Here is a 27,367-nt window from a genome sequence, read left to right as displayed (position 1 = left end):
CCGTCTACCATATGGGAGGTCCGCGGTTTTGCCGTGCCACGCAAGGGTGTCCCCCGCGTGCGGGAGCCCCACGTGCAAGGAGTGCGCCCGTGAGGAAAGCCGCCCAGCGTGAAAAGAAAGTGCAGCCTGCCCAGGAATGGCGCCGCCCACACTTCCCGTGCCGCTGACGACAACAGAAGCGGACAAAGAAACAAGACGCAGCAAATAGACACCAAGAACAGACAACCAGGGGAGGGGGGAATTAAATAAATAAATAAATCTTTAAAAAAAAACAAAAACAAAACAAAGCTAGTAAGTAGCAGAGCTGAGATTTGAACTCAAGTCTGCTGGACCCCATGGTCTTTTCATTATGCTGGCTATAACCAAATAAGTGGAAACATAACTGAATAGACAGGCTGAGCTCTGAGTATTAGGAGCTACCCCTGTAGAGTCAAGGACCACCATGACTGTCCAGCAGAGCATGCACTGGCTGGTGCATAATAGGGCCTCAGGACATAGGGTGACCAACTGCTCCTGTTTGCCCAGGACTGAGTGGGTTCTGGGTTGTAGAACATTCAACCGGATGAGCTGATACCCTACATGGAGGGTTATTCTGGTTGTTCATTGCACAAGGGTGCCTGACCAAGGGGGCAAGTAGAGGCTGAAATGCTCCATGCACCAAGATGTCCCCTGGAGAGCTGGGCTGTGTGCCCCCAGAGGAAGGTACCATATGGACTAGCTAAGGCCATGCTAGTTCCTGGGACACTTAACCCAGAGCTTTAAGTTGTTCCATGATTAAAGTAACGGCCTAATTTTAAACCAGACTTTTGTCCTGCTGTGTCAGGTAATTTCTCCCACTCCCTTTCCCTCACCCCCAAGGAGATAAAGCACACATTCCTAACCACATTCTTATAAACTTCTCCCACCATGGACAGAAAGTGAATGAGAAATACGATGGCTCTGGAGTGCCCTGGCTGATAGTCATGACTGCTGTTTTCTGAGCATTTCCTTCTGGACATAGGGTAGGAATGCACTTCCTGACCCCCTAGTAGTTGTGTGGTCATGGGACAATCTCTGGCCAATGAGTTGTGAGCAGGAGTGAGGTGGATCATTTCTGGACCAGATCATTTAATTGCTGGTGAAGGATCCTCCCCAATTCTCTTTCTCTTTGTCATGGTGACGAGCACTGTTTGAGATGGCAACAGCTCCGTCTACCAGGGTTCTAGAGGACAGAGGGACAGTTTGAATTTGGTGAGTCCCAGAAAGAGAAAGATTATGTTTTTGAACTAATCCATTCCTGTGAGTGTGAGACCCTTTTGACTGGACTACATCAGTGGGGCATGACTCAGGTTGAGTGTCCACTCTCTTATGGGGTCTGATATAAAAGAAACAGAAAGAGAGAGATACACGGAGGAAAAGAAAGCTGTGTGAGAGAGAAAAGACTGCAGGAAAGCAGAGAAGCCCCGAGGGCTGAGAAAGGTCCCGGAGGCTGGAACCAGCAAAGCATGGGAAGAGGGCCCCTCGGGGTTGGGCGTATGGAGTAGCTCAAGGTTGAAGAGAAAGCAATATGCCTGATAGCTCAACAGCTGAACTCTGGAAGAAAGTGGAGCAGCTGAGACTGAGAGGAGGCCCAGTAAGAGACAAGCCCTATGGCTGGTTGCCCACAGCTGAGCTCTGGGAGATGATAGATTCTAGAGGGGAAGGCAGGGACTGCTGTAGAGATTGGCCTTCATCTTAACCATGTGACAGGACACTAGGATCACCAGTAGCTGATTTCGGTGAGAAAGCACCTCTGCTGGTGCTTTGATTTGGATATTTCACAGCCTCAGAACTGTAAGATTTTACCCTAAATTAAATTCCCATTATCAAAGCCAACACATTTCAGGTACTTTACATTGGCAGCCTTTTGGCAAACTAAAAGGACTCAGGAGATCCCCTAGCCAACTCACGATGGGCAGGTAGCCCAGGGAACAAGTAAACCTTTGTTGTTGTAAGCCACTTCTTTTTGCGAGCTATTTCTTACTGCAGCATGACCTAGCCTGTCCGTACTCCTACACCATGGTAGAGAAGTTTGCACTTGATTCTGTAGGTCAGTAATATAGTCAAATTTGCCATTTTCAAACATCATCCTCCCCTGTCTCATGAGGAAGTTTAGACATAAATAAATTTGATAGTATGATTAATTTTAAATCTATTCTGAAAAAATTAAGATTTTTCAAAAATTGTGTGTGTGTGTATATATATATATGTAAAAATTACTGGTAGTCACAAAAATGTCTCAGAGCAATAAAAGAAGCCAATTTATTTTCCTACATTTCTTAAGTTCATATTTCTAGTTGATTGTCCTGGGGCTTTCTCTGCCACACTGAAGGCTCATGATTCTGTGTAGTCATGTGCTCTTCCCATCTATAAAGTAAATCGGCACCATTCCAGCAAGCTCCCTTCTCGCACACACCATAGCTAAGAGACAGTGGGTTGCTGGGATAAAGAAGGGTGACAATGATAAGCTGACAGGCCGTTGATGGCAGAGGGAATACAAAGAGGTCGGCTTTACCCAGGTGGGAGCTCAGACATTCTTTCTGGATCTGACACTCATGTCTAGCGATGTGAATCTGGCTTCTTTCCAGCCCTGAGTTAGAGTGCAGTTTGGTAGACATGCTTCCTTTTATCTTTACGACAAGGGTAATACTCAGACCTGAAAATGGAGTGTTTAGTTCAGGAGTCAGCAAACTATAGTCCGCAGGCCAAATCCAGCCTGCCGTCTACTTCTATAAATAAACTTATTGGAACATAGCCACGTTCATTCATTTACATATTGTCTCTGGCTGCTTGCTACTATGGTAAAATGGAACAGTTGCAAAAGTGGCCATATGTCTTAAAGCCCTAAAATAGTTAACAAAAAGAGATTCTTGATCCCTGGTTTAGTTGAGAGTCCTCTGGGTTTCTCCCATTAATCCTAAGTGACATGGTTTATTTGTGAAAGAAAAGGAAGTTAATATTAACCACCTAAGATTTTTCATAGTGTATTCCTTCATACTTAAACTTGGTGTTCTTCCTGGGACCCTAAGTGAGATTGTTGTATTATGAAATTTTAAGTAAAAAGGTTCTTGTAGATAAATCAGCTTTCCTTATGTGTTTTTTTTATTTTTCAATTTTTTTGTAATTTTTAAAGAAATGTTAGATTACATAAATGTTACATCAAAAATATAGAAGGACGCAAAAGTGGCTCAAGCAGTTGAATGCCTGCCTCCCACGTGGTAGGTCCCAGGTTTGGTTTCCAGTGCCTCCTAAAGAAAACAAACAAACAACAATAAAAAACAACAAGCAGACGAGAAAAAAAGAAATGAAAAGAGAGGATTCCCAGATACCCCTCCCACACTTCCCCCATTAAAATCTTCTTTTATTAGTGTAGTACATGTGTTACAATTGATGAACACATTTTGAAGCATTGTACTAACAAAGGACTATAGTTTACATTAGAGTTTACATTTTGCCCTGTACAATTTTATAGGTTTGGCAAAATGTATAATGGTCTGTATCCATCATTGCAATTTCATGCAGGCCAATTCTAATGTTCCCAAAATGCCTCCATCTTACAACTATTCTTCCCTTTCCCTCCCCTCAGAACCTTTGGTAGCCACTGCCTTTATATCAATGAATCAAGTTCTTCCATTGCTAGTAAATCTACTTTAGTCCATAGTTGCATTCACCCCTTATGTTTGTTCATTCCTCAGTCCTGAGGATTTGGGGATGGTGATGCCCACTCTGTTTCTAACCGAGAGGGGGCTTAGGTCCCATGGTGCAGATGGATGAAACTGTCTTGCCTGCAGTTGTAGGTACTCTTATTTTTTGGGATGGGCAAAACTCCTTTTGTCTGTTGTTCTGGGCAAGTCCCATGAACTGTAGCATAGGAGTTGCAACTCTGTTGAGATACAGGACTCAATTGGCGTATGAAGAGACCAGATTTAAGTCTCTGGGACATATGTTTTAAGAAGTGTAGTGCTAATTATAGGTTCAGATAAAAGGGGTAGAAGAACCATTTGTATGGAAATTATAAATGAGTATAACTCTGTTACATTGGAGAACATATATTCCAAAGTAGGGCCCACTAACAGGGTAATGAATTCCTGAGATTGTGTGCCCTGCCTAAAGGATCTCTGGATTTGAGGCACTGTTTACTGTGGCAGTAAATGAGATCCTGCTGAGACATGCATAAGTATAACTTCAAGAATGATCTCCTAACTCACTTTGAAGTCTCTTTAGCCATAAAACTCATTTGTATTTAATATTTCCCCCTTTGGTCAAGGTTTTTTCCCAAATGCATTGCTAGTTGGTGCTTGGTAATAATCCCTCAGTGCCAGGGAGGCTCATCCCTGGGGGTCACGTCCCATGCTGGGGGGAGGTAGTGTGTTTATATGATGAATATGACTTAGACAGAGGCCACATTTGACAACAAGAAGGCTCTCTGGAGGTAACTCTTAGGCAATATATAATATTAGGCTAAGTTTCCATTTCACAAGCAAAGGTTCATAAGTACAATCATCGATATAAAGGGTCTGTCCTCCTCTCTAGGCACTGTCTATGTACTTGGGGGATTCCTGCCCCTCTAGTAGAGAATGTAGCAGGGCTTCCCAGGATGGGAATTCAATATTCTTTTAGTTATTGTGTGGGTCTCCACCCACACAGACAATGACCCATGACCAGTTGAACATATTCATATGCCATAGAGGCATGCTCCAAATGCACCCCTCCCCATATTCCTCCCATCACCAACACCTTGCACCAGTGATCCTCCCCTGCCATAGCTGTGACCCTTCTAGAATCCAAAACCTCCCCCCATAAGAGCCAAAAAATAAACAAATAAAATAATAATAAATAAAATACAAAAATAAAAAATAACAAAATAAATATTTTTCCATCATGTTGTTCATTACCAAAGATCTGTTATCTTTTATGTACAGTGACAGTTTCTTTTGTATATACTCCAAGTGTCTTAATTTCCTTATAATTTAAAATTCCTTCTTTTGTAAGAATCAGAAATTAGGTCTGAAAATCATCTTTATTTTTCTACTTCTCTTGTTTCTTTTTTCCTTACAGTTAAAAATATTAAAGCATTTCCCCTCCCCCTCTTCTTTCTCTTAAGGAAAAGGAAAAGGAAAAATCCTTTAGATTTCCATGGTTTTGCAAGTCAATACCAGGAGCATATTAAAAGTTATTTTTAATCCACTCAACCATACTTATCCAAATATGTTTTGTTACTTAAACTGAAAGTAAACATCTTTAACTTACAGCCCAATGAAACAATCAGAAAAGAAACTCAATCCAGTTGAACAAGTATATAGTCCATATACATTCAGTTTGATTCACCTCTACAAATGTTTGTCAAGCACCTACCATGTTTATAGAATATAGAAATTCATGATACATAATCTCCACCCTTGATGAGCTCCGGGCCCAGTGGGAGAGAGAACTACATTAAATAATTAAAATAAAGGGAGAAATGGGAAATAACAGGTGGAAAATACAAAGGAAGGAGATTTAAAATGAATTAATAGTTCCTGGAAGGGCAAATAAAATGGCACAGAAAAAAATACCAGAGCTGGGTTTCAAAAGATGAATAGAATGAAGAGCAAATGTGGCTCAAGCGATTGAGCTCTCTCCTATTACATGGAAGGTCCTGAGTTTGGTTCCTGGTGCCTCTTAAAGAAGATGAGCAAGACAGCAAGCTGACACACTGGACTGGCACAATGAGCTGACAAAACAAAATAATGCAACAAGAGACACAAAGAGAAAAATACAATAAGAGACACAACAAAGCAGGGAGCGGAGGTGGCTCAAGTGGTTAGGTGCTTCCCTCCCACATGGGAGGTCCCAGGCTCAGTTCCTGGTGCCTCCTAGAAGGATGACAAGCACACAATGAACAGACACAGCAAGTGCAAACAATGAGGGGGCGGGGAGAAATAAATAAAATAAATCTTAAAAAAGAGATGAATGGAAAAAGGAAAGATCTTACAAGAAGAAGGGAAGGGTAAATGTAGAAGCAAAGGTACAGAAATGTATAAACAAGAACCATTTGGGAATTATTGATTAGTTTGGTATGTAGAAGAGGGGTGAAGATAGAGAAATGAGAGAGAAGGCTATTATCTGAATGTTTAAAAATGTGTAGTTTGCTTACTACTATAGTGGGGGAAACTTTAACAATCTGATTTCTTAAAATTCTATAGTTTGAATGAAATGAAATCCAAAAGTAAAAAAAAGCTTCTCACACCCCATCTCCCATGCCGTCTCCTATTCCCAACACTGAGGTCATTCTGGTACTTGCCTTGTGGGGCGCTGTGTTGTCTTTGCATGTCTGACCCCAGGGAGGAGTGCACAGCCTGGGAAGGAACCTCAACACATGCTCAGAGAGCAGACTCCTGGAGAAGGGCAATATTTATCCAAGGTCATGTGGCAAGTATTTCAAAGCTATCATTTACAGTGTTCTGGCCACTCTGTGAGGTTCTTAAGATTTATCCCTTTGCAGCATTATGGGGTAGATTCTATTGTTCTCTGTTTGACAGTTGAGGGCCCTGGCTTAATTTGCCACAAGGCTGCCAATGCAAAGTACCAGAAATAGGCTGGCTTTTATAAGGGGAATTTTATTAAGGTAAAATCTTACGGTTCTGAGGCCATGAAAATGTCCAAATTAAGGTACCATCAGAGATGCTTTCTCACCAAAGTCAGCGACTGGTGATCCTGGAGTCCCTCCATGTGGTGAGGCAGCATGGCGGGCTATTTCTGCTGAGGTCCCTGCCTGCCCCTCAAGGTGCACTATCTCCAGGAGCTCAGCTGTGGATGATCAGGCATATGTCTTGTCTCTTTCCTCATCTCTCAGCCTTGGCTGCTCCACTTTCTCCCTGAGCCCAGCTGTGGGTGATAAGGCATATGGCTCATCTCTTCAACCTTGAGCTGCTATGTGGGCCCAGCCTCTTGGGGATGTCTTGCCTTAGCTTTGGCTGCTAGTGATAGTGATCTTTGAGTCCTCTCTCTTACATGGCCAGGGCAAAATGGCAGAGCTCCCTTTTCTCTGTGTCTCTTCTCTGTGTCTCCATTTATATAAGACTCTAGTAAGAAGGTGAGAGACCCAAACTGAGTCTCGCCTTACTGATATAGTCCAATCAAAGGTGATATAATCAAGTGATCTAATCAAGATCCTTAACCGAATCTAATGCAATCAAAGGATCTCACACCCACAGGCATGTATTAGTTAAAAAGACAATTTTTTATTTTTGGATTCACCAAATTCAAACTGTCACAGGCCCTCAGGGTCAGAGATTCCAAGATGCTTGCCAATAATCACACAAATAATCAGTGATGGACTTTCATGTGGTCTCTCTGCAAATTCCATGTTCTTCTATCACCTTCCTCAAACTGAATCCAGATAACCTGGCTCCCCAGCTGCACTCTCCATTGTACCAATGAGCCACCTGCAGTTAGAAGAGCAGCAGATAGTTGCAGAAATGGCTTTGATGGCATTTATAAAGCATATGCCCACTGTCCTCTGAGGAGCTTTTCTCCCAGACCAGAGCTGTATCAGCATTTTCTATGCCCCCAAAAAGATCACAGTCCACATTCTAGTTTGCATAACCTGGCACCCATACACACATGTCTAGTGGCAGACTACAGGAAAGATTTATTTGTATGTGTGTGGAGTCTCTCTCAGCCATCATTATATCAAGCTCTTTACTGCATTTCTAAGGTCAAATCAGATCTGAACACCAGCCTCCCTTAGAACGAACATTCATTTACATATTAACTGGGCCATTAATCTTCTTTCTGACTTGGACAGTCCAAGTGTGATGGTTTGTAGCTATGTGTACCTCAGAAAAACTTGATCTTACTTTTAAAAGTATTTATTTATTTATTTATTCACACCCCACACACACACCCTCCACCCCCATAGTCTGATTTCTGTGTCCGTTTGCTGTGCATTCTTCTATGTCTGCTTGTATTCTCATTAGGCAGCTCTGGGAATTGGTCCTGGGACCTTCCAGAGTGGGAGAGAAGCGATCATTTCATTGTGCCACCTCAGCTCCCTATTCTTCTATGTCTCTTATTGTCTCTCCTCTGTGTCTCTTGTTGTATCATCTTGCTGCACCAGCTCTCTGCATTGGCCAGCACTCCTGTGCAGGGTGGCACTCCTGCATGGGCTGGCACTCTGCATGGGCTGGCTTGCCACACAGGCCAGTTTGCCTTTACCAGGAGGCCCTGGGCGTTGAACCCTGGACCTCCAGTATGCAAACGGGAGCCCAACTGCTTGAGCCACATCCATTTCCCTTGGTCAGTGAACTTCTGACCATCTCCACTGCTAACCCCTGTTCCAAACCATTGCTCATATCTTGCCTGGTGGCCTAGTTTGCCAGGGCTGCTGTAACAGATGTCATGCCCTGTGGACTTAGGAATTTATTGACTCACTGTCTTGAAGGCTAGAAATCCAAAGTCAAGGTATCAACGGGCCATGCTTTCTCTGAAGTCTGTGGCTTTCCGGTTGCGGCTTTCCAGCCATCCCTAACTCATCTCTGCCTCCATCCAGAGTGATCTGGTTTCTCTCTCTCCCTCTGTCTTCACTCCCTCCTGCTTATATTGGATATATTGGATTAAAGCCCACCCTGATTCTGTTTGATCTTTGCATCTTCAAAGGTCCTATTTATGCATGAGCTCACACCCACAGGGACTTGAACATACTTTGGTGGGGCAGCATGACTCAATCTACCACACCCGGATTATTACAAAAGTTTTTTTTCCCCTCCTTCCCTTGTAAACAGTTTTATTCATTTTAAAGAATCTATAAATATTGCCTCCTTGAGGTTCTCACTGTAGTGTGCCTGTCAGCCTCCTCCAGGGAATGAGAGGAGTACACAGATGGCACCAACAGTATACATACACACTTGCACACACCAGGTGTCTAGGTAAAGCAAAGTAGCAACCAGCATGCCAAGTCAGGTGGACAGGATCCTAATGCTCCAGCGTTTAGAGTGCAGGGGTCAGGGCCCAGGAGAAGCCCCCAGTGTGCGTATAAAGTCTGGTGGGATGAACGGGGAAAGGAAAAGAAAAGGATGGCTCTGCGAGGAAGCCAGGACCAGTTCCCGAAACCTGGGGGACACACCTATGAATTCGAGGTGCTGTGCTTTATTAAGAGACTCATATTACCACCTAGGGTTCCTCTAGGAATGATTGGGTATGATGCCAGGACTATGAGCAGCAGCTGTCCAAACAAAGCAGAGGCAACAGTTATCAGCTGCATCACTAAATAAAATGTGTGAGCGCTGTTTCAGCACTGTGAAGGAACAACATTCCAGTAACTACTGCATCAGCAATGCCTGCTTCAGTCCTTCCTCTCTTCCCTTAGACAAGAGAGCAGGCGGTACATGCTGACCTGGGAACCAGTTTCAGTAATGGTGTTACTGTGCTGTCCACAGATGGGTTGCAATATATGTCATGTTACCTTCTAGAAGTTTTGATAGCACATATCTATAATACAACAAACTTTTTGAAGAGGTAATTTTAAATGAAATTGCCATTTTGTCTAACTTTGTGAAGTCAGGTTCATAATAAATTTCCTATACGAAAAAAAGATGTGGCAGGAAGGAGCCACTGGCACCTGCATCTATGCCCTGTATGGGGAGCCAGGCCCACCCCGTTCTCTCAGGGTAAAGTGCTGACAACACAAGGTCTGTCTCCTTCAGATAATGGACTGGAGGCAGGAGGGCTGGCGGCTGACCTGTGCCTTGATCAGGCTGAGCACCAGGCCCTTTGGATGGGCTGTTTCCACTCGTCAAGGTGCTAAATGAGAACAAGGAAGGAAAAAAGAAAAAAGAGACAACAGAACCGTGTTTGAGAAACAAGGAGTACAGGGCCATTCCTAAGCTATGTAAGCTCTCTACTGCCTGGTGTGTCTGGGGCTCAAACTTCAAGGAAATAAGGAAACGGGGTGATTAAGGAACTTATACTGGTTTAAATCTTAAATACAAAAGGGACTAGAAAAATGGTGGGGGAGAGAAAGGAGATTAAGAAAGGCAAAGAGGGAAGCAGACTTGGCCCAGTGGTTAGGGCATCCATCTACCACATGGGAGGTCCGTGGTTCAAACCCCGGGCCTCCTTGACCCGTGTGGAGCTGGCCCATACGCAGTGCTGATGTGCACAAGGAGTGCTGTGCCACGAGGGGTGCCCCCCGCATAGGGGAGCCCCACGCGCAAGGAGTGTGTGCTGTAGGGAGAGCCGCCCAGCGCAAAAGAAAGTGCAGCCTAAGAATGGCGCCGCCCACACGGAGAGCTGACACAACAAGATGACACAGCAACAAAAAGAAACACCGATTCCCGTGCCGCTGACAACAAAGAAGCGGACAAAGAAGACAACGCAGCAAATAGACACAGAAAACAGACAACCGGGGCCGGGGGGGAGGCAGGGAGGGAAGGGGAGAGAAATAAATAAAATAAATAAATCTTAAAAAAAAAAAAAAAAGAAAAGAAAGGCAAAGAGTCCACTGAGGTATTTCAAAGAGGGTAGACATGGGAGCTTCTGCTCTCAGGCTGGACAGTGGGCCTGCCCTGCTCAGGGCACCTCGTGGGGCACCACCACCAGGCAGCATGGGGCGCCACCTCCTCCTGACTCAGCTGCTACACCAAGAGCTATAACACAGCCCCTGGGCCCTGGGCTTGGAAACAGCCTTGAAAACCTCTTTTAAGGAGACAAAACCGAGCACTAAGAAGGCTCCTCGCAATGGGCATAGCTCAAGGCTCTACCTCATCTCAACCTCACAATTTTCTCTCAAACTTTGCTTTTTAAACCATCTCACACTCCCCTAAACCACCACCTTTTCCATCAGCCTGTAGACAAGCACCTGTCCAAGAGCTGGATGGGATCCTTTAGTAATATTAGGACTGGGAAAAGAAGTGCCACGTGAGGGCTTACTCTAACCTTGCGGTTTCAGGTTGTGTTTATATGTGGTTGTGCTGGGATGGAGAAGGTGGGAGGACATGAACTGAACAACGGTCTCTCTACACCTGTGGAAGGCTCTGCTGGAGCCTATGGACTGAACTTCTCTCTCCCGCTATCAGGCTTCAAGGATCTGGAAGGCAGGGAGGAAAACAGGAAGGAGAGGCCCTGCCTCCAAACAGAGGGTGTTGCTGGAGTTAGCCCCTGGGCATCAACTTGAGACTCACTGGGTCACACCTCTCTAAGCCTATTTCTTCAACTCTTAAGGAAAAAGGAAGGAGACTAAGGGGTAAGAATCCCACTTCATGGGCTGTAGTGAAGACAAAAGGTGCTAATATACAAAAGCTCCAGTGCCTGGCCCAGAGAGGTGGTAAAAAAATGCACTTCTTGAAATGTAATCTTCGGAGTCCCAGGCCTTAGTGAATGCACCTGGTCATAAGCAATCCTTCAAAAGGGTTGTCCTCTTAACTGGGGGGTTCTGAGATGTCAGGCCTCCTTCCTAAGCAGGCAGGCATACCAGGCAAAGGCAGACTAGCTCTGCTACCAGGATGAAGAAGCAGTTTTGTCAGCCAATATTTTGGTTCTCACCTGCTGCTCTTGTACTTTCAAAGGAAAAAAAAAAAACCGATTTGAGGGCACTCCACTCCAGTCCACTATGGTCGCTACCTTTTCATGGGAGTCACCCCCCAAACCCCATCCCAAACTGGAATTTTCAAATTGGTTGCAATGGGCCACAGGCAAGAAAGTGCCAGGTGGGTGTTTGTAATGAAGCCCCCTGTATTAGTCAGCCAAAGTACCAGAAATCTGTTGGCTTTTATAAAGGGTATATATTTGGGATAAAAGCTTGTAGTCCCAAGGCTGTGGAAAGTCCAGCTCAAGATACCATAAGAGGAGCTTTCTCAGCAAAGGCAGCTGCCACATGTCGGATCAAGATGGTGAGTGATCTCTGCGAGGTTTCATCCTTCCCTCTGAGCATCCTCTCTCAGGCTCAGCTGTTCAGTTTCTTCCCAATTTCACCTGCAGGCTGGCATAGGGCTTGTCTCTTAGGGCTCCCTAGATCAGTCTCAGTTATTCTGCTCCCTTCCCAAGGTCTTCTGTAAGCTATTAGGCAAAATGGCTCATCCCGGGGCCTTAGCTGTTTGAGCCTTCTCCTTTCTATCACACGGCAGGATAAAAAATAACAGAGCTCTCTCTTCTTGTATGTGTCTGTGTGTGCCTGTTTATTATCAGACCAGCAAGGGGGGGGGACTCAACCTGAGTCACACCCTACTGAAATGGTCAAATCAAAAAGCCTAAAACCATTTTAACAGGTAATTCAAAGGCCCCTCAACTGAATTGAATACAATCAAAGGGTATCACACCCAGACGAACAGATTACTGTACAGACATAATCTTTCTCTTTTGGGGATTCATAAATAATCTCAAACTGTCACACCACCCAAACTCCTTTTTTTTAATATATATATTTCTAATTAATTTATTGAAGTATATCACGCATACATAAATATATATAAATAATAAGTGTATAGTAATAGTTGTGAACTTACAAAACAAACATATAAAACATCATACAGGACTCCCATAATTCACCCTACCAACAATAACTTGCACTGTTGTTAAACCTTTTTAACTAATCATTAAAGAGCATTGTCAAAATATTACTACTAATCAAAGTATTTTTCCCCCAACCCATCCTATAATTATCTTTATATCATTTATATATGAACATATATAAACAATTAAGTGTATTGTAAAAGTTGTGAACTTACAAAGCAAACATGCATAACATCATACAGGGGTTCCATAAATCAATCTTCCACAAACACTTTGCATTGTTGTGAGACATTTATTACAAATTATGAAAGAATATTGTCAAAATCTTACTACTAATTATAGTCCTTATCTTACATTTGGTGTGTTTTCCTCCAACCAACCCTATTTTTATTTTTTTAATATATTTTTTATGGCAAAAGTTGTAAGCTTATAAAACAATCATGCACATGTGCAGAATTCCCAAACAACATCCCTCTATCAACACACCACACTGTGGTGGAACGTTTGTTAAAGATAAGGTAATATCATCTGATTGTTACCATGTCCATAGTGTATATTTGGCTCACATTTTCCATACTGCCCCATTATCAACATAGTGTATCTTTGATATAGATGCAAGAATATTGTATTATTACTGCTAACCACAGTCCATACATAGTTCACTCCAGTTGTATTTTTCCCATGCTTCTCCACCTTCCCAGCTCCCTGAAGTAGTAATGTACATTTGCTCTAGCTCACAAAGGACACTCTTGCATCTGTACCATCAACCACAATTCTCATCCACCTCTTGGTTTACTGTGCTATTCAATTCCTAGGTTATTCTCTAGCTTTCTGTCAATTGGCATTTACATACCTAAACTACCATTTTCACACGTCCCCATTTATAAACCAGCTGTTACTCACTATGTGTTACCATCCACTCTATACATTTCCACACTTTTACAGTAAAGCTAATTAAAACTTCTACATACATTAAATATTAGTAGGCCATCTCAGTCCTCCTCTTATCTTCTTTAAGAATCCACCACCTACCACTAGGTATTGAAGTTATTTTCCTACAATTTCTTCTAGAAGTTTCATGGTTCTTACTTTTATTTTTAGGTTTTTGATCCATTTTGAGTTAATTTTTGGATAAGGTGTGAGATAGGGGTCGTCTTTCCTTCTTTTGGGTATGGATATCCAGTTCTTTCAGCACCATTTGTTCAATGGACTGTTCTGTCCAAGATGTGTGGGTTTGAGAGGCTAGTCAAAAATCACTTGACCATACATGTGAGGGTCTTTTTCTGAACCATTAATTTGGTTCCGTTGGTCTCTGTGTCTGTCTTTGTGCCAGTACACATGCTACTTTTACTACTATAGCTAGGTAATATGATTTAAAATCTGGAGATGAGGGTTCGCTTTTCCTTTTAATGATGTTCCTGGCTATTCAGGATCCCTTACACTTCCAAATAAATTTTATAATCATGTTTTCAATTTTTTTTTTAAATCCTGGTGGAATTTTTATCAGGATTGCATTGAATCTGTATATCAATTTGAGTAGAATTGACCTCTTAATGATATTTAGTCTTCCAATCCATGAGCATGGTAGTTCTTCCAGTTATTTAGGCCTTCTTGATTTCTTTTAACACTGAGTTGCAGTTTTCTGAATATAAGTGCTTTTACATCATTGTTTAAGTTTATTCCTATTTGAGTTTTATCTGTCATATTTTATTTTCACCCCTTTTTTGACACTTTGAGTTACTTTTATTGATATAATCTTCATTTCTTCATTTTCTTCCAGGCCTCTCTCTTCTGTCTTTTCTTTTCAGACTCTAGCATGCCCTTTAGTATTTCCTAAAAATCTGGTCTCTTGCTTAGAAATTCTCTCAGTTTCTGTTTATCTCTGAATATTCTAACCTTGCCCTCATTTTTGAAAGATAATCTTGCTGGATATAAGATTCTTGGCTGGAAGTTTTTCCTCTTGTAGTTTCTTAAATATATCAGACCACTGTCTTCCTGCCTCCATGGTTTCTGGTGAGAAATCAGCACTTTTTTTTTTTTTTAAGATTTATTTAAGATTTTTTTAAGATTTATTTCTCTACCCTTCTCCCCACCCCCTGACCCCCATCCCCCACCCCCCACCCTGATTGTTCTCTGAGTCTATTTGCTGCATCTTCTTTTTTATCTGCTTCTGTTGTTGTCAGTGGCACGGGCATCTGTGTTTCTTTTTGTTGCGTCATCTTGTTGTGTCAGCTCTCCGTGTGTGTGGCACCATTCCTGGGCAGGCTGCACTTTCTTTTGCTGTGGGTGGCTCTCCTTATGGGGCGCACTCCTTGTGCGTGGGGACACCCCTGTGTGGCACGGCACTCCTTGTGCGCATCAGCACTGCGCATGGGCCAGCTCCACATGGGTCAAGGAGGCCCGGGGTTTGAACTGCGGACCTCCCATGTGGTAGACAGATGCCCTAACCACTGGGCCAAGTCCGCCACCAGAAATAAGCACTTAATCTTACTGGGTATACCTTATATGTTATGCATTGCTTTTCTTTTGCTTTTCTCAGAATTCTCTCTTTGTCTTTGGCGTTTGACATTCTGATTAGTATGTGTCTTGGAGTTGGTCTATTTGGATTTTTTTGGATGGGAGTACATTGTACTTCTTGGACGTGGATATCTATGTCCTTCTACAGGGTTGGGAAATTTTCTACCATTATTTCCTTCAAATATTCCTTCTGCCCCTTTTCCCTTCTCCTTCTGGGACACCTATTACACATATGTTTGCATGCCTTGTGCTGTCATTTAGTTCCCTGAAAACTTGTTCAGTTTTTTCCATTCTTCATCTGTTCTTTTGTATGTTCACTTTCAGAGACCATTTCTTCAAGCTCACCAATCCTTTCTTCTGCCTCCTCAAATATGCTATTATATGATTCAATGTTTTTAAAATTTCATTTATTGCACCTTTCATTCCCATAAGATCTGCTATTTTTCTATGTATGCTTTCAAATTCTTCTTTGTGTTCATCCAATGTCTTCTTAATATCCTTAATCTCTTTAGCCATCTCATTGAATTTATTAAAGAGATTTGTTTGAACATTTATGATTAGTTGTCTCAACTCCTTTATGTCATCTGGAGGCTTATGTTGTTCCTTTAACTGGGCCATAGTTTCCTGTTTCTTGGTGTGGATTGTAAATTTTGTTGGCGTCTTGGCATTTGGTTTACTAGAGTATTTATTCTAGATGCAGTTTTTCTCTTTAGGACTTTCTGCCCTTGTCGCTTGCTGGTTGTGCTGTAGGAGCCAAAAATGTAATTGATGTTATAGGCTGTGAAGGCTCAATCTGCCCTCATTGCCCCAGGGACAAATGAGCTTCTCCCAACCTTCTTCTTTGCCAGGGGTAGGGATAGAGTCACAGCTGTGTGGAATAATCCAAGTTGTGCAGGCCTACAGTGTAGTTGCCCAGAGAGACTGATGAAGCTTCACACGTCTTTCTCCCCTTCCTTGGGTGGGGATGGATCTGCAGGTGTGGGCAGCAATCTATACAGTGTGAGTCCAAGATGACACCAGTTGCCCTGGTAGACTTCTCATTATTCAGTCTGTGCCAGCCAAAGGTACCTACAGTTACCTGGATAGGCTGGTACAGGACCCACCAGCCTCCTCCCTGCCAGAGGTGGGGCTAAAGCCTAGTCTAGGGCTGCAGGCCGATCTGAGTGAAAGAAACCGGTTCCTACCATCACTGTGATTTTTAGTCAATCTGGTTTCCTCTCATGATGAGTGGCAGAATCAAAATGGCAGCACTGGCCTCTTTCCAAGTTGGACAGATTCACACCCCAGTTGTTCCTAGGATTATACCGTAGCCAGCCCAGTCTACTAATCAGTAGCCAAAATCAGTAGCCAGCCATTTCCTCCTCCCTTGTTTTTGGGAAATGGAGCTTCCAATTCCAGTCACAGAATAGCTCTTGGGGTGGCTTGTACCTCCAGAGTAGGATAATCACTGGCCTCCATCAGCACACTGATTTTCAGTCTGCCCTGCTTCCCCTCATGCCAGGCACAGAGTTAAGATGGCAGCTACTGGCCTCTTTCTGACTTGGACAGGCTCAAACTTTAGCTGTTCTTAGGATTATACTTTAGCCTGCTGAAATTACTAATCAGTAGCTGAAATTGGTGCCCAACGCTCTCTCTTCCTCCCCCATTTTTGGGAAGTGGAGCTTCCACTTCCAGCCACAGAACAGCTCCAGAGGAGCCTTGTGCCTCCAGGGGAGGATGGGCACTGGACTCCAGGGCATGGACCACTCTACTTACTTATCTTCTCTGCAGAAGGGCAGTCTCCTCCTTCTGTTCCTTCAAGTATGTTGCAGGATGCTCTTCTGGCCTCCTGAAGCCCCCAAACAGGTGCTTCAGATAAGCTCCAGATAGCTCTGGGTGTTTACTAACTGCCTTGTAGCAGGAACTGATTCCAGGAGCTCCTTACTCTGCCGCCACCTTGCTGGTTGTCTTTTTAAATATATTTTTAATTTTTTAAAACAATACTTAGATTACACTAAGTGTTGCACAAAAAAATATAAGGGATTCCCATATGCCACACTCCCCACATCTTCCTTCCTTCCTCACATTAATGACTTCTTTCATTAGTGTGGTATATCCGTTGTAATTGATGAATACATTTGGAGCATTGCCGCTAAGAATGGATTATACTTTACATTGTAGTTTGCACTCTCTCGAACTCAATTCTATAGGTTACAGCAGGATATATAATGGCCTGTATCTATTGTTGCAATGATATTCAGGACAATTCCAAGTCCCACAAATGCCCCCCATATTACACCTCTTTTTCCCTTTCCCTGCCTTCAGCATCTCCAGTGGCCACTGTCTCCACATCAATGATATAATTTCTTCCATTGCTAGAATCACAATAAGTCTATAGTAGAATACCAGTAAGTCCACTCTAGTCCATATTTTAGTCTCCAATCCCAAAGATTCTGGGATGGTGATGCCCACTCCACCTCTAATTGATAGGGGTCCTCGATCCCATACAGCTGATGGATGGGACTCTTTTGCTTGCAGTTGTAGACTCTCTCAGTTCCTTGGTAGGATGGTTGCCCATCCTCATCTCCTTGTTAGTTGTCCTGGGTGACTCCAATGAACTGTAGCGTAGGAGTTACAATTCCAGTGAGGCTCAGGGCCCAATTGGCACACGAACAGCCCAAAGATTCAAGTCCCTTAGATGTACACCGACCAATTCCAGCACCAACAATAGGTTCAAATAGAAGGGGCAGAAGAGGCACGTGTAGAGAAGTTACAACTGAGTCCAACTCTGTCACACTGGGGAGCATAAACTCCAAAGTAGGGCTCACTGGCAAAGCCCCAGACTCCAGAGCTATCTGCCATGAATGTAGCACCTGGCTGTCTCCAGAGCCCTCAGGAGCCTCACTATTTGAGGTAATATGTACTTTGACAGTCTATGAGATCATGCTGAGGCGTTACCTCTGGGTTAACCTTCTGACTCACTTTGAAGTCTCTTAGCCATAAAACTCATTTGTCTTTACCTTTTCCCCCTTTTGTTCAAGGTCTTTTTCCAGTTGCATTGCTACTTGGTGCTTGGTAGTAATCCCTTGGTGCCAGGTAGGCTTATCCCCCGGTGTCATGTCCCATGCTGGAGGGGAGGTAATGCATTTGTATGCTGAGTTTGGCTTAGAGAGAGGCCACATTTGAACAACAGGGAGGCTCTCAGGAGGCAACTCTTAGGCACCCTACAGCACTAGGTGAAGTTGCAATTTCAAGAACAAAGGCTCATAAGCATAATTGTCAATATCCAGAGCCCTTCAATGGGCGATCCTTCTTCACTAGTCATTGCCCTGCTCTTCAGGAATTGTTGCTGTTGTTAGAGAATGTGGCAGAGCTACCCAGGATGGGAATTCAATATTCTTTTGGTTATTATGTGGATCTCTGCCCACTGTGACAATACCCCATGAACATTTAAACACATTTATATAACTTATATGTATGCCCAGGTAAACTTCCCCCCATTTATTTCCCATCACTGACACCTCACACCAATGATCCTCCCCTGCCACAGCTGTAACCCTTCTGCCCCTCAAATACTTGAGTCTTCTTGACCTATCCCCAAGGAGAAAAAAATAGGCACAAGAAACAGCCAATACATGGACCTTGGCTCCACCTAAAGCTCAAGATACTGGGGAGACATCAAGAGTCTGGGTGAGCCATAGTGCATGTGGCTTCAGCTCTCAAGGGTAAAGGAAGACATCCAGTCTCTTCTGAGGGGAAGGACCATGGTTATAGGAGACAAGGCTGGGAGGAGGAGCAGGCTGACCTCAGCATCTAGCTTGCATCTGAGTATAAAATCTCTGTGTGCTTGATGAGGACACCCCAAGGCCAGCAGTCCACTGAGGACAGGATGGAATTTGAGAACAGAAGGGGAGGTCCTCAAACAGCCGAAGGACCCCATGCCCAGGGCCAGTTCTATGGATCCTCCACACACAGGCGCTAGGTGCTCCTACAACTGAGAGCATTGCCATAAGCCTGCCAGGGACCAGGCAAGCAGACCTCAGAGCACTTTCACACTTTCATGCTTGCAATGTCAAAGTCATTGCTACCATCACACTCCATACTTGGAAACGTGCATGTCCTCTAGCCATCTTCTGCTTGGGTGAGCCAACATCTTCCTCTCTAATGTCATTTTCCTCTGCATCCGGGACTTCACCTGGAATGCTCACAAAGTTGATATCTAGAGCCTCCACTGGTATCATCTCTTCTTTTTCTGATCGTGTCCTCATGGCAGCCTGGGGGGAAGGGAGGGGGCTCTCCCTCGTCTTCAGTGCCCAGGGCATTGTAGAAGTCAGACATCAGGAGATTCTGTTGGTGCCAATCTGGGGGATACCATGGATGGGATGGACTGGGCCAGCCTGCTGCTGGCAGGGTCTTCTGGGGAGGAAACTGTGGAATATGAATAGCCAATAGGTCCTAATGATGACAAGGTAAGATTCTCCCTCTCTCAAGTTATACCACGTTCCTCTCTAAGATGCTGAGTAGACTGCCTCTGAGAGAGGTGCAGCTCCAACTCACTACACGAATACTCACCTACCTCTTCCTGCAACAGAAGAGTTTTGGAAAATAGACTTGGAGAGATGCTTTTTGAGCTTGAGTGCTAGGCTGCTGCAGTCAGGCTGTCAAGGTGGGGAGAGTGTCCTGCAAGGGAGTAGGAGGTCGTCACTGCCACGGGAAGGTGGCAGTCCTGAGAGGTAGCCACCTCCAAGCATGCCAAATGGTGGGACCACCGGGGATGGGGTGTGGGGCCCACTGAGGGCCTCCAGGAGAGACCCCACTTCTTAAGCTGGTGGAAGGCTCCCTTCAGAGTCAGGTGTCTGGGATGAGATGATGGGGTGAAGCTGCTGGGGGTAAGGGGCCCAGTTCCTTCCTCATGGCTCCGATCTGAAGCAGTGCCCAGAAAGGCATTTGGCAGACAGGGCAGTTGTTGGCCTGCTAGTGTGTGTGTGTGGGGGGCGAGGTGTCACAGAGAAAGAGGTGGAAGCAGGATGGAACCAAGGGGTACCAATTGTCTGAGAGTAGCCTGGCACTGTTGTCATTCGCTTCATCCTCAGAATCAGGTGTGTTGTACTTGTTTTCACGTGCAGAGGTTCCTTGAAGGAGGTAGCTGGCCCCATCTGCTGCTTGTTTCGTTTGAGGGGCTTGACACAGAAAGTTCCATCTGTGTGCTTTTCAAAAGAACCCAGCAATATTTCGCCAGGGCCAAAATGCTCAACTCCTGTCTGCCCACTAAAAGGGAAGCCTCCTGCTCCAATTCAGAGCCAAAATCCTCCTCAGCCCATTCCGAGTGGGAGGGCAGGCAGAACTGCTTATTTACCTCCCGCTCAGTGTATCATCTTGAAACCAAGTATTGAGAATGAACAAATAACTAGAGTCACTGAATTATTATAGAATGGGTTTCTTACTTTTAGTATAATATAGAATGTCTCACTCACTTGGTTCAAATACTATGTTTTATAAGTGCTAATCTTTAACTCATAACTGGCCCCATTTGTACTCCATTATCTTATCATGCATGGAATTTGTCAATCCTTTACATCCCCTTGACAGCTTGCTTGTTTAGATCACTTATGTTAATTAAGTGATTTACAACTTTGTGTATTACCTCTGCCAAACTTTGTCTAGTTTAGCATTATCTTATGTGGACTGAACTCTTTACAACTTTAAGTATTACCCCAACCAAAACTTTGTTGCTTCCTAATGGATGTTAATGAACCAATTTACAACCCAGTTTGTAACCTGTAACCTGATGCTTACCCCAGTCAGCCTCTGGAGCCCATGCTTAAACACTTCAAATTAAAACAAATCAATCAGTATTCTGTAACATCCCAACACCACTATCTCTACCCTCCTTCATTTGAATTTCGTATAAGCCCAAAGCTTCTCTAAATCAGGAAGAACAGATCTTAGAATTTTCTTCTCTTCACCTGCCTTGAGCAATGCCCTAAAGACTTTTTCTCTCTTTGAAATCCCGATGTCTCTCGTGATTGGTTGTTGAGTACATCAGGCTTATAACCCTGGTGTTTTGCCTGGCAACAGCCTCAGATTGCAGGCTCTTGTCCTTTTGGATGTAGCTGGCAATACTGTTCTGGAACTTTCCAGTGGCCTGAGAATAGGTAGTGGCCTCAGGAGCATCAGGGTCAAAGGTGAATCTCACATTGTGGTGGACTTTGACTTTGCCAGCAGGGCTCTTCCCATCCTCAGCACATCTTGCCTAGTCTTAGTGTGTCCTTTCAGATGTCGATCAGGCTTTTCGGAGTCTTCCCTGGTTCTTGGGAAGATGGGGTGGCATCAGGAAACACTGTTTCCCAGAATTTCAGACCGCAATTCTCTTCAAACGGGTCATCTCCAGGATGAGTTGAGTCCTTTCTTAATGAAGTGACTGGCAAGATAGTTTCCCGACTTGGGTGGCTACGTGGGGTTGGACAGATTTCTACCTCCTCCCCGGGTGCTGCCAGTAGGTCGGAGCCCCCAGGCCCTGCACTCCCCTCCTGGTCTGCAGCTCCACTGTGGCCCTGGCGGCTGAAACCGCGGTGCAGCATCCTTCCCCAGCGCCAAGGTGGTGCCTCTGCCAAGGGGTATTGCAGGGCTGGGCGCAAGAGCCCCTTCACCAGTGTCCCCACTTCCACCCTCATCTGCAACAGTCTATTCTCAAAACAGCAGCTAGACTTAAAATATAGGTCCATTATGTCCCTTCTGTACTCGAAAACCTATAGTTGCTCCCCACGTCTTTCAGGGTCAAAATCAAAGTTCTTAAGATTGTTTATAATCTGGCCCCTTGTGACTTCTCTGATCCTGGCTCCTACTATTCTTGCCTCCTCTCAGTCCTCTCCAGGCTCATAGGTCTCCTCACCTCAGGGCCTTTGCATGGACGTCTGTCTCATCTCCCAATAGCCACATAGCTCCCATCTATCCACATCTCTCTCTCACCTCTTTCAAGGCTGTACTCAAGTTTCATCTCAGTGGAGCCAATTTTAAGTTAATCCCCCCTCCTACCTTCCGGATTCCTTTTATTTTGCTCTATTTTCTTTCTATAGCACTTTTTCCTTCTAACAGACAACTTAGTATACTTACTGATTTTACAATTGTTTATTCCTCTACCGTGTGCTTCTTGGGGCAGGGATTTTCATCAATTTTGTTCCCTGCTGTGACACCACACCTAGAACAGCACCTGGCTGGCAGGAAAGAAGTACAAAGTCAACCAATAGTTGTGAGGAAAGAATGTATGTGAACCACCTGCTCTCTCCAGGAATAAGCATAGACAAACAGTCCACAGAACTGCCATCCAGCCAATGCCAACTTGGAAATGAGGTCGGTTTTCAAGTGCCAGCTTGATGGCTTGGTGGCTGAGTGCATTTTGGAAATGGAGACACTCAGATTTGTGTCCTCCCTTTGCCATCAAGGGAGCTTTGGATAGACTACTTAAAAAAATCTCACTGTGCCTCAGTTTCCCCATCCATCAAATGGGATCAGGAATACCTAACTCATGATGCTGTCCTGAGAGGCGAATAAAAGAAAATGTGATAATGGATGCTGAGCAATTAGCACCATGTCTAGCACATAACAAGCACCCCCCCCCCAAAAAAAAAGGTTTGCTAAAAGCACATTTGTAAAAGGTGACTATTTAAAACTCAAAACACACTTTTTCCAGAAAATGTGTGGGAAAAACTGGAACTCTAGAGAAAAGTTGGGTAACTGAACTGATAATCAGTTGAAGACTAGTATCAATTAAATGGACATTTATTGAGGCCTGATTACATGCTAGCCCCTAAACCAGCAGCAGATGGGACAACTTCATTTTACCTTCTGGCTCTGGACGCATCACTGGTTTTACAAACTCAGAGTTGGTCAGAGTTCAAGAGATACTTAGAGATGGCACAGTCTAAGCTCCATCCTTTCAGATGAGCAAACTGAGAACAGGGGAGGGTGACACTTGCCAGTGTCACACAATCGATTTGTGCCTCAGCCTGCATGTTCTCCAGGATGGGTTGCTGCGAGGCCTGGATGAGGTGTACAGAAGGATTCCCACACAGAGGGGTGGCTGCAGCTAGGCTTGTACAACCAGCCAGTGGAGAAGAACTAGACACAGGTCTGTCTGGCTCCAAAATCCATCCTCTTTTTGGTGCTCAACATGACTGTATCAAATTCTGGTGGTTATATGAAATGAAAACGTGTCCTCTGTAATATAACTATGCCTCTGCGTCTTCTGTATATTAAGCAACTGTTTCACTGCTTTCAGTCTTCAAATGTAAAGACTAAGCTCCATTCCCAAACTTTCGTTTCTTTAAAATGTCATGTTTCACATCATAGTATCTCTGACAGTTCCTGGAAAATAATGGGAGAGGAGAGATGCTTGTTAATGCATGTAAAGCCTGAAGGCTCCCTCTAGTGATTATTACTGATATAAACTATCCACGAGCACACTCCAAGACCAAATTGGCATGGGCTCCCAGAACTTGTACAGGGGGCAGCCATTTGCGCCTAAGTTGGGGAGAATGGGCGGCTATAGTACTTGACAGATGCTGTTCCAAAAGCACATTATCTGATCTGCATTTCCCCCCACACCCTGCCCCCACTCCTCCTGGCACCATCACTGTCCCATTCCTTCAGTTTCACTTAACTAAATTTAACATTGAACAGGTCCTTCCACGTGCAAGACACTGCTCTAAGAGATGTGGGAAACACAGAGCTTCATAAGATCTTTATGTTGACTTGACTCACAAAGATGAAAATACAGCATGTAGTTCCATTCCACCCACTGAGCATCTATTATGTGCCCGAAGTGGGCTCAGGAATTGTTTAAAGATTATAATGGTTAGCAACCTCAGCTGTGAGATAATGCACAAAAACTTCTTGCAAGTGGCTGCTATATAATGTATGCTCAATAAATGTAGCTATCATCATCATCATCATTACTCACTGTCATCATCACCATACCACTGGTCAAGGATAAATGGGCTTCTGGTATCAAAGTGGTTGAGAGATAGGGCTTTTAGTGGAATAAAGAGAAAACCTATCTATCTATCTATCTATCTATCTATCTACCTATCTATCTATCTATCATCTATCTATCTATCTATCATTACCTATCTAACCTCTGCTTTGGTTCAAATGCTTCCTTCTCTCTTGATGCATCAATAAAGCTGGAAAAAAGAAGGTGGGCTTGGCTTGAGTGGTTTTTGCTTTGCCCCTTACTCTCTCCCCAGATGCCCAGAAAGGCCAGCAACAGTGCAGTGGGGTCTGCACTTGGAGTAGGCAAGCACCTTCTCATGGCCTTCCTTTCCACACCTCCTTCAACAGCTGGCAAGGAAGGCCAGAGGATGAAGTCCTGGTGGTGAGCTCAGGAACCCAGGAAAGCAGCTGGGGTTTAGGCCACTTAGTCCAATTTTTGTCTTAAGTCAAATGATGTTGAACAGGTTTCTTTCCTGCAGGTCTTCTCAGGCCTTTACTCTGCCAACACAACATCCCAGGAGGGAAATGAATGGGTGACATTTCTCAGAATGCTTTGTCAAGTGTCCTTGGTTCTTTAGAAAATCAGCCCTCACCAAAGGCAAGTCATACCTTTGAGTCATCCTCTGAAAGGCTCAAGGGCAGTTTTTCAGAGCAAATTCTGTTCATGGGTCTTGGTCCTACATTAGGAAAGCTGAAAATGATCAAAATGTCCCCACTGAATATAAGATAGACTGTTCTGATTGACTGTTAGTGGGTGTTCTCTTTTTCTTGGGCATCCAGCTTTGACAGTCAGTTGAAATCTTGGAGCACTGGGACCACCAAACACAACAAGGTGCCATTACAGGGAGATGGCTTTATTTGTTTCCTTTGACAAAAGCTCAAATCAAACCAACTCCCAAAATGCACAAAAAGAAACTCAAGCAAGGGGCCCAAAGACAATAAATTTAAAAAATACATTAGGCTTTTCAAGTGGTGTTGGTCTCTAAGATCTCAGGTTTAGCCCAAGGATTGCAGCTGGAACAACCAGTCTCACTCACTGCTAGGAGCCCGATGACCTAAATGAGAGGCAGGGAGAAAATGACACTGCCCCTGGACTTCTTTGAGCAAAGGGTCTGAAGGAAGAAAGAGACTTGCAATAATGGGTGAGGTTAGAAGTGTTGGCAGCCCCAAGCATTAGTGGAACTGAGTAAGAGAAAATGGACAGGTGATAAGGGCACTTGCTTGGAATTGTTGTGGTCAGAGATGGCAAAGAATTCACTGATTCGATTGCCAAACATTGAGCATCTAAGCGAGGCCCTGGTGAAACCATTGGCAAGGCCAATGAGACTCAAGGATCCTACAGTTTTAGAGAAGGAGGCAGAACCATAGCAGAATGAGAATGCCAGAAGTAGAATATCCTGGGAGCAATGTGGAGAAAAGGGGGGCAGCTTGCTCCAGAGGGTATCAGTCAGGGCTTTGGGCTGCCAGCAACTCTGACTTACATAAGCAGAAAAATAATTTATGGGAAGAAGATCGGGTTGCTGATAGAATTGATTGGAAAGTTGGAGAATCTGGCTCAGAAAATGAGCAGAAACTAAGGCAGGCTGGGCAGCAGAGAGCACAAGGTCATAACTTGGAACCATCTACTTAGTACCCATCATTGACGTTACTGCCCCTGCACAGTCATCACACTGCTGGGAATACTCCCCGTTATCCCTGAACTTGGCATCCCTCTACCCCTCAAGGCAAAATACCAGGCAAGAGCATCCATTTGGCCAAACCTCCATCTCATGCTGGTTCTCCACTGGGGAACAGGTATAGCTGTTCTCCCTTGGTCACAGTGAGAGGTAGGGGGATGTGTTTGAATGCTGGTAGCCAAAAACTGACAAAAGTACACTACAGGGTTTTAGGTGGCTCCCTGGAGAAGAAAATGCCTGAGCTAAGTACTCAAGAACAAATGGGAGAATTGAGGAAGTCAAGTGGAACTGACTGATGCACACAGGTCAATGTTCAGCAGATTCATGTCCCTGGAATAGAAAGTGCTGAGCATGGAGTGGCAGGAGCTGAGGTGCATGGGCAGGACAGGGACAGGCTGGGGAGGGTTTGTGGGCCAACGTAAACTCCAGGGCTTCAGGCCAGAGCCTGTGGGACATGTGGCAGAATTAAAGCAGAGGAATAACAGAGTTGGCTTTTAATTGAGGGTTGGATCACTCTGATTGCCATGTGGCAAATAGAGTGGATGGGGCAAGATTGGAATCAGGGAAACATTCAGGAAACGACTTGTGGTCGTTTTGAGTCTTTTGTGAACCCCAGAAAAGTATGTTCTTAAATTGGTCCATTCCTCTGGGTGTGGGACCCTTTGACTGGATTGGATTCAGTTTGGGTCCTTCAATTGGAGTACTTCAGTGAAGTGTGACCCAGGGTGGGTCTTGATCCTCTTGCTGGAGTCCTTTATAAACAAGAATAAAAATCTTCACAAAGCTGCAGAAGCTGACAGAGAAAGCCCCAGGATCCCAAAGCTGAAATCCACAGATTTCAAAAAGAGATACAAAATTTATACCAAGATTTAAACTCATACAAATACCTAGGCACAGCTTGGTATGCTACTTTCTTAACTTTGAAAGGGTTTACAACTCTTATCTAAATTTAATTCTGGAAAGCATACTTGGCCCAGTGGTTGGGGCGTCCGTCTGCCACATGGGAGGTCCACAGTTCAGACCCTGGGCCTCCTTGACCCGTTCGGAGCTGGCCCATGTGCAGTGCTGATGAGCTCAAGGAGTGCCCTGCCACGCAGGGGTGCCCCTGCATAGGGGAGCACCATGCGCAGGGAGTGCGCCCCGTGGGGAGAGCCGCCCAGCGTGAAGGAAGGTGCAGCCTGCTCAGGAATGGTGCAGCACACACAGAGAGCTGACACACAAGATGACACAACAAAGAGAAACACAGATTCCCATGCCTTGTCAACAACAGAAGCAGACAAAGAAGACGCAGCAAATAGACACAGAAAACAGACAACCGGGGGTGGGGGGAATAAATAAATAAATAAATCTTTAAAAATAAATAAATAAATTTAATTCCAACATTAATCCATCCTTTCAGTAGAAAAGAGTTTTCCATTTTTTCCCTAAACCTTTTTTTTAGAACCAAAACTTTTATCAGAAGAAAAAAAACATTACACTCAGCCGACCCTTTATAAAATTTCAGCCCCAACTCCAGCGTGTGGGGTTTCTGGCATCCTGAATAGGCCTCTCAATTCCAGCCTTTACTGTGTGTGCTTTCAACTTGCCAGATATCTGCTTCTCACATCCCCAAGTGGCTCCCAGGGTCACTACTCACTCAATTCTTTTTTATCTTTGCTTCAGAAAGATTGACACCTCTTTACTGTTTTCTTCTCTTT

The 27,367-nt window shown here is 44.3% G+C and overlaps 1 long non-coding RNA gene and 1 pseudogene across 4 annotated transcripts in view; one reads left to right on the top strand and one right to left on the bottom strand.

Annotated features, from left to right (window-relative positions):
• The window catches only part of LOC139437613 (uncharacterized), a 63,824-nt gene that overhangs the window by 6,473 nt on the left and 29,984 nt on the right, over positions 1-27,367 (top strand). The window lies entirely within an intron of this gene.
• On the bottom strand, positions 18,982-21,584 carry LOC105745997 (E3 ubiquitin ligase RNF157 pseudogene; annotated as a pseudogene).

The sequence above is a fragment of the Dasypus novemcinctus genome, chromosome 25 (genome assembly GCF_030445035.2).
Source record: "Dasypus novemcinctus isolate mDasNov1 chromosome 25, mDasNov1.1.hap2, whole genome shotgun sequence".
Classification (NCBI taxonomy): domain Eukaryota; kingdom Metazoa; phylum Chordata; class Mammalia; order Cingulata; family Dasypodidae; genus Dasypus; species Dasypus novemcinctus.
Note: the sequence above shows the minus strand (reverse complement) of the source record. Positions and strands in the feature narration are given on the sequence as shown.